This window comes from Cornus florida, unplaced genomic scaffold, assembly GCF_030987335.1.
Source record: "Cornus florida cultivar Cherokee Brave unplaced genomic scaffold, ASM3098733v1 CherokeeBrave_3.0.0_Hap2_Chr04, whole genome shotgun sequence".
NCBI lineage: Eukaryota > Viridiplantae > Streptophyta > Magnoliopsida > Cornales > Cornaceae > Cornus > Cornus florida.
In genome coordinates, this window is record NW_026775574.1 from 66,102,975 (window position 1) to 66,112,293 (window position 9,319).

General features: G+C 37.6%; 1 non-coding gene across 1 annotated transcript; it reads left to right on the plus strand.

The window, feature by feature from the left end:
- The first annotated feature begins 5,182 nt into the window (after positions 1-5,182).
- Positions 5,183-5,288, plus strand: LOC132305921 (small nucleolar RNA R71). The gene has a single exon (XR_009481745.1). It is a non-coding gene; the product is annotated as a small nucleolar RNA R71 (small nucleolar RNA).
- Positions 5,289-9,319: the final 4,031 nt, after the last annotated feature.

Here is a 9,319-nt window from a genome sequence, read left to right on the forward strand (position 1 = left end):
GGAAATTTTGCTGAAATCTTTAATGAAGCGTCGATAGAATCCGGCGTGCCCAAGAAATGATCGCACTCCCCTTACGGAGGTAGGAGGAGGCAATTTAGAGATCAAATTTACTTTAGCTCTATCAACTTCAATACCTCTCTCTAAAATGATATGTCCTAAAATAATACCCTCTTAAACCATAAAATGGCTCTTCTCCCAACTAAGATTAAGATTAGTTTCCCTACAACGCTAAAGAACTAGGTAAAGATTTTGGAGACAGTTTTTGAATGTGGACCTGAAAACAGAGAAGTTATCTATAAAGACTTTAAGAAACTTTTCAACCATGTCCGAAAAAATAGACATCATACACCTCTAAAATGTTGCTGGCGCATTACATAATCCGAAAGGCATCTGTCTATATGCAAACGTACCGAATGGACAAGTGAAAGTAGTTTTCTCTTGATCCTTAGGATCAATGGCCACCTGATTATTGCCAGAATATTCGTCTAAAAAGTAATAATAGCTCTGGCCAGCCAATCGCTCTAGAATCTGATCAATGAATGGAAGTGAAAAATGATCTTTTCTAGTAGCGGAGTTGAGTTTCTGGTAATCAATACACACACGCCATCCAGTGGTGGTGCGCTGTAGAACTAATTCACCCTCGGAATTCTCAATTACTGTAATACCTATATTTTGGGGTACTACCTGTGTAAGACTCACCCACTTGCTATCTGAGATGGGGTAGATTATTCTCGCTCTAATAACTTCACAACTTCCTTTAAAACTACCTCCTTCATATTAGGATTCAATCTTTGTTGGAGTTCCCGAGATGTTCTGGAATCCTCCTCCAAATGAATCTAATGCATGCAAATGGTAGGACTAATTCCTTTCAAATCAGCCACACTCCACCCAATAGCCTCTTTATTTTTCTCAAGAACTTCTAAGAGACTACTTTCTTTGGAACTTGTAAGATTGGAAGCAATGATCACCAGGAGGGTGTCATTCAAACCCAAGAAAGCATACTTGAGCTTTTCCGGTAGTGGCTTAAGCTCAAGCTTAGGTGGAGACTCTAAAGAAGGAATAGGCAGAGTACTAGAAAGTGGTGGAAAAGGCTCTAACCTAGATTTCCATAAAGGAAAATTTGTGATAGGAGTGGAATTGAGCAAAGAATTCACTTCAGCTATTGAAGAATCAATATCAAAATCTTCATAATTGAAGTGATTCAGACAAGCTTCTAAAGGATCCTTGGATAAAATAGTTGGGAGTGATTCCTCAACCAACTCATCAATAACTGGTCGTCGCGCTACCATAAGCTTAAAAGAGTGTATTAAGGCGAGGGCCAAGAGTTTTACATTTATAAAAGCCACTACTACCTTCACTAAAAATATAGTTAAGGCAAGTAGGGATCGTCCCAAGGGATTGGAGTCGTACTTGGTTGTGGAATCGCAATTAGGGTTAATAGGTCGAGTAATCAAACAAATGGTTGGTTGGTTAAACTAGAGAGCAACTAAATTAAACTAAATAATTGAATGCAATTAGGAGTAAGTAAGAGAGAGAAGAGTCTTGGGGTTTAAAGGTCACCACCAAGCAATGCATTTCTATACTATTGACAAGTGATTAATGAGGGAAATTGTGTGTTGCAATATTGGAGTGTGTGTGTTTTTAGTTGGTTCAATAAGCAAGGATGACCAATTAAGCATGTATTGTCTAAACATCATGTGAAAGGCACAATATATCTAATTAATGAAGCATATATTGTCTAAACAACATGTTAAAGGCACAATAGATCAAAACAAGCCATGAATCCTTTCATTAACCTCACAATCCAGATACACCACAAGGTTAGAGACATATGCTACTTGCATTCAAAAGCATGGAACATCAAACAACAAGCATGGATTGTCCTCCCATTTAACACTACACTACATCTACACAACTAGCATGAAAATAAACTAGGGAAGAGGCACAATCCATTAAGGAACAAGTATGAACCATCAAGAAAATAACAAGAGCATTCTTTTAAGCACTATCTTTTGACAACTTCTAAATCTATAGCATCAATACACATAGACATGCATCAACAACACAAAATCTAGAGACAAGCACATGAACATCTATCCTAGCATACATAGACATATGGATAGAATGAAATGATCAATTGGAAGCATTAAACCACATAAATCATTGAATAAACAAGATCTATATATATCAAAGTGTCAAAACATCAATTACAACACTAATCCCTCAATAATACACAAGATTCAGATATAGAAAGCATGTTTAGGGCTAACTCTAGCCCCAAGAGGATGTCTAGCCACTCATGGTAGTGCTCCTCCAACCCTCAAGGGCTAACTCCATGGTTGAAATATGCTCCTTGGATGATGAAGAGTCTCCAATGGTGTCTCTAGCCTCTTCCTCTACTCTAAGAATTGCCTCTAAGGTTGTCTCTCTAATTCTCTAAGAATCTCTTTCAAAAAGTGCATCATATTCCTTTTATAGGTAGGTCAAATAACACACAAAATGAGCTGGGGTCGTGCACACAATATTCCCTAATGATTGGATAAAGGACAACTTTCAATGAGCTGGAATTTAAACTTTTTCGCACTGGAGGAAGTTCGATCGATCGAACCTTGGATTTGGATCGATCGAACTAGCTGAGATCCATCGAACTTAGGCTGGATCGATCCAACTGGTTGAGCTTTTTGGGAAAAGACAAATCCGAGATATTTTGGGGGATATTTTTGGGAAAAGGACAAAAGTGATTAGTGGGTGATACAGCTGTGGATGAGATCAATCATTTGAATAAGGACAAAAGTGTTCGATCGATCGAAGGGTAGTGTTGGATCGATCGAACTTTGGATTTCCTACTTTGGGCCATGGTTTGGATCTATCTTGAAGTGCTGAGATTGATCATTGTTCGATTGATCGAATCTTGAAGTTGGATCGATCGAACTTTGCTGCTTTCCACCTTTTGCTTCATATGCTTCTTTCTTTCTCCACTTTGCTCCTTTCTTCGTTTAATCGTAGAATTGCTTCAATTAAGCTCTTATTTGGCTGAGTTAGCTTATTTTTGGGATAAGTGCCTGAAAATGGAAATAATACGAAATCAATCTAAAATGGTAAAGTAAGATAGATAAAGGTACTAGAATGCCTAAGCTTAAGGGGTTTAAATACGCACTTTTTAGCGCCCATCAATAACATCAAGGAAGAAGCATTCACTATCATCGTGGGGATGATAAATAGCATTGAAGATGTTTAACTTGAATTTAATATTTCCAAAGGATTAATATGAAATCAATCTAAAACGGTAAAGTAAGATAGATAAAGGTACTAGAATGCCTAAGCTTAAGGGGTTTAAATACCCACTTTTCAGCGCTCATCAATAACATCAAGGAAGAAGCATTCACTATCATCGTGGGGATGATGAATAGCATTGAAGATGTTTAACTTGACTTTCATATTTCCAAAAGATAAATCCATGGATCCAGTCCTACAGTTAATGTAAGCATTTACTGTGGCTAGAGAAGGTCGCCCAAGAATGACTGGAATATACTTTTTGGAATCGTGGTCTGGTTCTATATCAAGAACTAGAAAGTCGACCGAAAAATAGAACTTATCCACTTTTATGAGTACATTTTCAACAATACCTCATGGTTGTTTGACAGAACGTTCAGCAAGCTGTAGAACAACCGACGTAGGTTTTAACTCTCCCAAACCTAACTTTTCATACATCGAGTAAGGAATAAGGTTCACCCTTGCTCTAAGGTCAAGAAGTACTCGCTCTATCATATTGTTTCCAATTATGCAAGAAATTGTAGGAGCACCAGGATCTTTAACCTTGAAAGGAGTGTTATACTTAAGAATAACACTGACCTGCTCGGTGAGATAAACTTTCTTAGGAACTTGGCTTATGGATTTCTCTTAAAGGTGCACACGTCCTTTAGAAATTTAGAGTAGGCTGGGATTTGCTTTATAATATCAAGCAAAGGAAGATTGATTGACCTGTTTAAAGACCTCCATCATATCTTGAATTTTCTCCCCTTGTTTACTAAAGTGGGAGGGTTCCTTAAGACGTTTAGGATAAGGTACTTTTGACTCATAAGCTGTCTCAGGGGTAAGAGTAGATGAAGAAGTGACTAAACCTTCAACTCCTCTTATGGATTATGGAATAGAATTTGAGGAAACATCCTTGGGATGTGGATTATGATTGATAGGAACAATAGGAATCCTAAGCCTTTCTTTTGCCTCCTGTCCTTTTTCAACTTGGTTATCAACCACTTTACCACTCCTCAATGTAGTGATAGAATAAACTTGCTCATAATGAATACCTGAGGAATTGATTTCATCAATCATGTAAGTCTGCCCTTTCAGGTTGGCTATTGGCTGACTAGGTAGCTTTCCATCCTCTTTTCGAGATAGAGTACTTGTTATTTGCCCAACTTGTACCTCTAACTTTGCTATGGCCTGAGAATGAGTATTAAGAAGTTGGGTATTAGCTTTAATTTCAACAAGAGCATTGAGTACTTATTCCTCAAAAGCAGAATTTCTAGGAGGAGGTGGAAGATTTGGAGCTTGAGTGGGTTGATTCCTAAACTAAGGTGGACGGTAAATACCAGATTGGTTGAAAGAAGTATTTTGTGGCATAGGATTGGATGAATTTTGGTACTACCCCTGAGATTAGGGAGTAGTGCTTCCTTGACTATGGTTACGCCATGACAGATTAGGATGATCTCTCTAGCCAGGATTATATGTAGAAGAATATGGATTATAAGCTAGTCTAGGGAATGCACCATTCACTTGCTCCCATGGGATCTCAGATGATTGTCCCAGCATAAGGCAAGTGTCAGCAAAATGATTGGGATTAACACAGATTGAACAAACTTCCTTTGGCAAGGCAGTTTGTACAGGTGCAAAGCCAGATGATAAGATTTTATCGAACCTACAGTTCAAGGCTTCTATTTGAGCGACTAACTCACTAGCTCTATCTACCTTATAAAGTTTTTCAATCTTGTGCATTCTAGGTGAAGACCTAGACCTAGAGGAAGAAGCATGTTGCACTGAGTTTTCACTTAGGGCCTTAAACAGTTCCCAAGCTTCAACCGGACTCTTACGCAGAAAAACTCCATTACTAGATGCATCAACCATATTTCTATACGAGTCTGTAAGAATATCATAGAAAATCTGTATTAAGTGCCATTGAGCAATATCATGGTGTGGACACTTTCTTAGAAGATCATTATATCTCTCACATGCATCATGGAGCTGTTCTCCCGGGATTTGGGAAAATGCCATAATTTCTCTTCTCATTTGTGTGGTTTTACCCACAGTGTAGTATTTCTTCAAGAAATCCTATTGCAACATGTCCCATATAGATATGTAATTTGTTGGAAGGGACTGCAACCAAGTTCTTGCTTTGTCCTTAAGAGAGAATTGGAAAAGACATATTCTAAATGAATCATTGGTAAGAATGGTCAACTTGGTAGTTGAACACAATTCCAAAAATACATCTAAGTGTTTATAAGGATCCTCTATAGCATACCTATGGAAGGTAGGAAGCATTTGGATCATAGCAGGCTTGATCTCAAAATGGGTTACATCAGCATCCGAAAAAATAAAGCACGAAGGGAAAGTATATGTGGTAGGAATGAAATGGTCCCTCAATTGTGGTTATGGTGGCAGAACAGGTGGATCCCGTTCTCTATTACCATTACCATTATTACCCGGTGCATTATGTTATTCAGCCATATTATCAGAGGAACTATCTATATTATTCAAATGTTTTTTAAGTTTTCTTAACTGACTCAAAGTTCTCTCTATTTCAGGATCATGCACTAAAGGTTTTGACCTATTTTGGCAAGTTAACATACACTAGTTCCACTAATCCTAACAGTAACAAAAAGAAAGAATTCCAAGTAATAGAAAAATAGTAAAACTCACAAAAGGGTTTAATAAACCGAAGCTTTTTATCCCTTAAGCTTCTTTGTCCCCACTGCTAATTTGTACCTAAAAAGAAAAAGAATTAAGGTGAGATATCAGAAAGTTCGAAGACTGGTAAACCAAAATAAACTAATTAAAAACTAAACAAAAACTAATCTCCCCGGTAACGACGCCAAAAATTGTTGTGTCTCTAATTTTACCACTCGCAATAGAATGATTCCGTGTAGGATAGCTCTATGTAAAGAGGATGTCGAACCCACAGGGAGATGAGATTTGCATTAGTCTTTATTTTAGTCTTAATGGTTTACAGGTAACTTGGTTGGAAATTTTGTTGGTTGTTACGATTTAACAAACTAAAATTAAAATAAAATATTTAACTAGAGCGAATTAAACTAAATTAAATGATCAGAGAGAGAGATCTTAGGGCTTTGACTTCACCACAGCCATCATACTATGGTCAATTGAATCAACTCTGGAAATTTAACCAATTATGTTTCCAAATGAATTAAACTCAATAACATTCGTTCAATTCAAATTTTAGAGAAGGATGTTTTACAAAATTAGTTAACTATAACCTATCTGCGGTCAGCAAGGACTATCTACCTACGTACTCTAACTACTTTATAAACAGTCCACCTTTCCTAAGCATAGACTATAAAAACCTTCTTTTGCAAAAAAAGATTAGAGTACCATTATATGACCTCTATTCTTGTGTCCGGCAGGGCTCCGCCAGATACCGCACAACAAGATAAGTTGGGAATAGAACATAAACTATTACATCTAAGACAAGGGAATAACAGTTTATATTTTACTAAAGCATGAAAACCACTTGAGTTGTCTCAAGTGCTCATAGTCATATAATCAAGAAAACATCATATATTAAAATAAAATCTCAGAGTTAAAACAATCAAACCATAATATCAGATTGGGTTACATTAGTGCCCTAAGAGAGGAATTAGCTACTCATGACGAGGTTGGATATCATCTGTGTTTGAGTTGTCTCCATTGTCATGGACGACATTTCTCTTCTCAGAATCTTCACTTTCAAGGTTGTAGGAACCCTAAAAGCCACCACGCTACCAGCCTTCTGAATAACACCGTAAAAAGGAATTAAAATTTTGGACCTCCTCTATCAAGGCTCATGCCTTCTTTTATAGAAGAAAATAAGGATCTGGTGGACTTTTAGGTCTTCTGGCCCATTTGGGATGAGATACGGCTAGTAAAGAAAGCAATCCCATACTTTAAATCTGACATGTCATGGAAGGCTCGAGCTTTAGAATAGAGGCTCGAGCATTAGGGTTCAGGCTTGAGCTTTAGGAACAAGGCTCGAGCTTCTCTGGGTTGATACTCAAGCTTCAAGAATTGGTGCTCAATCTTCACTTTGATACTTAGCCAAATTTCTTCAACTATTTTCCGAAACGTCTTTTTCTTCAACACTTAGAATATTTTTGGGGTTCATCTCTTTTAACATTGCTCGATCCAAACTTCATAAGCTCGAGCACTAGGTACCAAGCTCGAGCATTTGAGGCTCAAGTCTCAAGCATCAGTGAAAAGTGCTCGATCTTGGAGTTGAGGCACGAGACCTGGTAGCATTGCCTTTCAATTAAAATCAACTCTTTAATTTCCAACGCCTCATGCTCAAGCTTGAGGTTCAAGGCTCGAGCACCCTTAGGTAAGGCTCGAGCACCCTAAGTTAGGGCTCGAGCACCAAGGTACAAGGCTCGAGCTTTTGAGCCTTGTTGACTTTTCTTCTCTTCTTTGTTGTGATGTTCGAGCCTCAACACTTGGGCTCGAGCTCTGGAGCTTGAATTGCTTCAAACTTCACCATTTAAGCTCTCGGCTTGCTCTGAATGACCAGTAACGACTCTGTAAGTTTCGATATCATCATAAAGTCCTGGTTTTAAACATTTCAATGGGAAAGTACCTACAAACACACATTAAACATAAATTAGTCTAACTATGGATAAAAGTATCACTTTAGGCCTTAACATATACGTATTTAGGGGCTCGAATATGCATATATTCAGCGCTCATTATATATGGAGGACCATTGTCAGGATATAGTCTTAGTAACACCATTGTTAAGATATGGCTTGCTGATACATATGGGCTGACTAATAAGTCTATACCCATACGTTTTGGTCATACTATTGTCAGGATATAGTTGTGACCTTAAATTGTACCATTGTCAGGATATGGCTACAGTTACTTACATAAATATATTTTTATTGGGTACAATGATACGAGCTTGAGATCTCGTGATCGATGGTTAGGATTGGCGTATATTGCCAGATGAGATGGGTAGTTGGATCTAGGGATGTGTGTGCCCTGGTAGAAGAGGTACTTGTGATCACTTTGTGTGCGCTTGCATGAGACCTACTATCCAGTTGAGGCTGTCTTATGATCCAGTGAGAGTCTATAATGTGTATACTTATGTGTATTGACCTACATAGCTATTGTATGAGTCAGACTAAGATGGATTGTTATCGGGTCTCTATTTAGGATGTAGTAGAGAGGGCTTGTTTGTGGGTTTTGACCCACCTTTGTTGTTATCTTTTCAGGTCCTCGTCAGTTTCAAGCGTAGAGTCAATTCGTGCTGAGCAGAGGCCGGTTTTCTTCACTCTTCCGGTGTCATCAACGTAGGACTCTACATTGTGTTTTATTTATTTGTGAGATAGACATTTATTTATTTCGTCTTTAGTTTGGGATTTTTATTAGGGGTTCACATTGTATGGATTCCCAAGTTGTACTCTGGAGGTTTTATTCTTATAATGAGAATTTATTAGAGATTACTATATTAAATGATTTATTATTTAATTATTAAATTAGATTTCTCTTTCAGAATTATTTATTTATTTATTTATTTTTCCTCTTGTATTCTGTGCTTGCTTATTATTGATTGGCTGATATCCCCTGATTTTGTATGCGGACTTGATTAACCAGTGTTCCAAAATTAGGGGGTATCACAAAACACAATTCATTAAACAACCCTACCTCAGTAAAAGCTAACCAAACAAGCCCTATGCCACACCAAATTCGAAATTCCCTAAATGGTTGCAAGGTTGGTCTCAAATGGAAGCTCTTGTTTTATAGATCAAAACTCTTTTCTTGCTATAAGCCTAAATCTTACTTTAGGGCTCTCAAAATGAGATTCAAGCATATGGTATATAGATATAAAGAGAGAAAGAAGAATTATAAAGAGAGTGCTTGGCTGAAATGAGAGGAAGGAGGATATGGCTTGACAATTCAAAATTGAGTGTGTGGTCCCTCCATTGCCACTAGTCACAATTTGGGTGATTCCACTTTTGTGTAAAATTACTCTAGTATCCCTCCCCTTTCCTCATAACCCCAAATGGTCACTAAAATATCTCCCTCTAAACTATAGATACATGTCTGTGTGTGT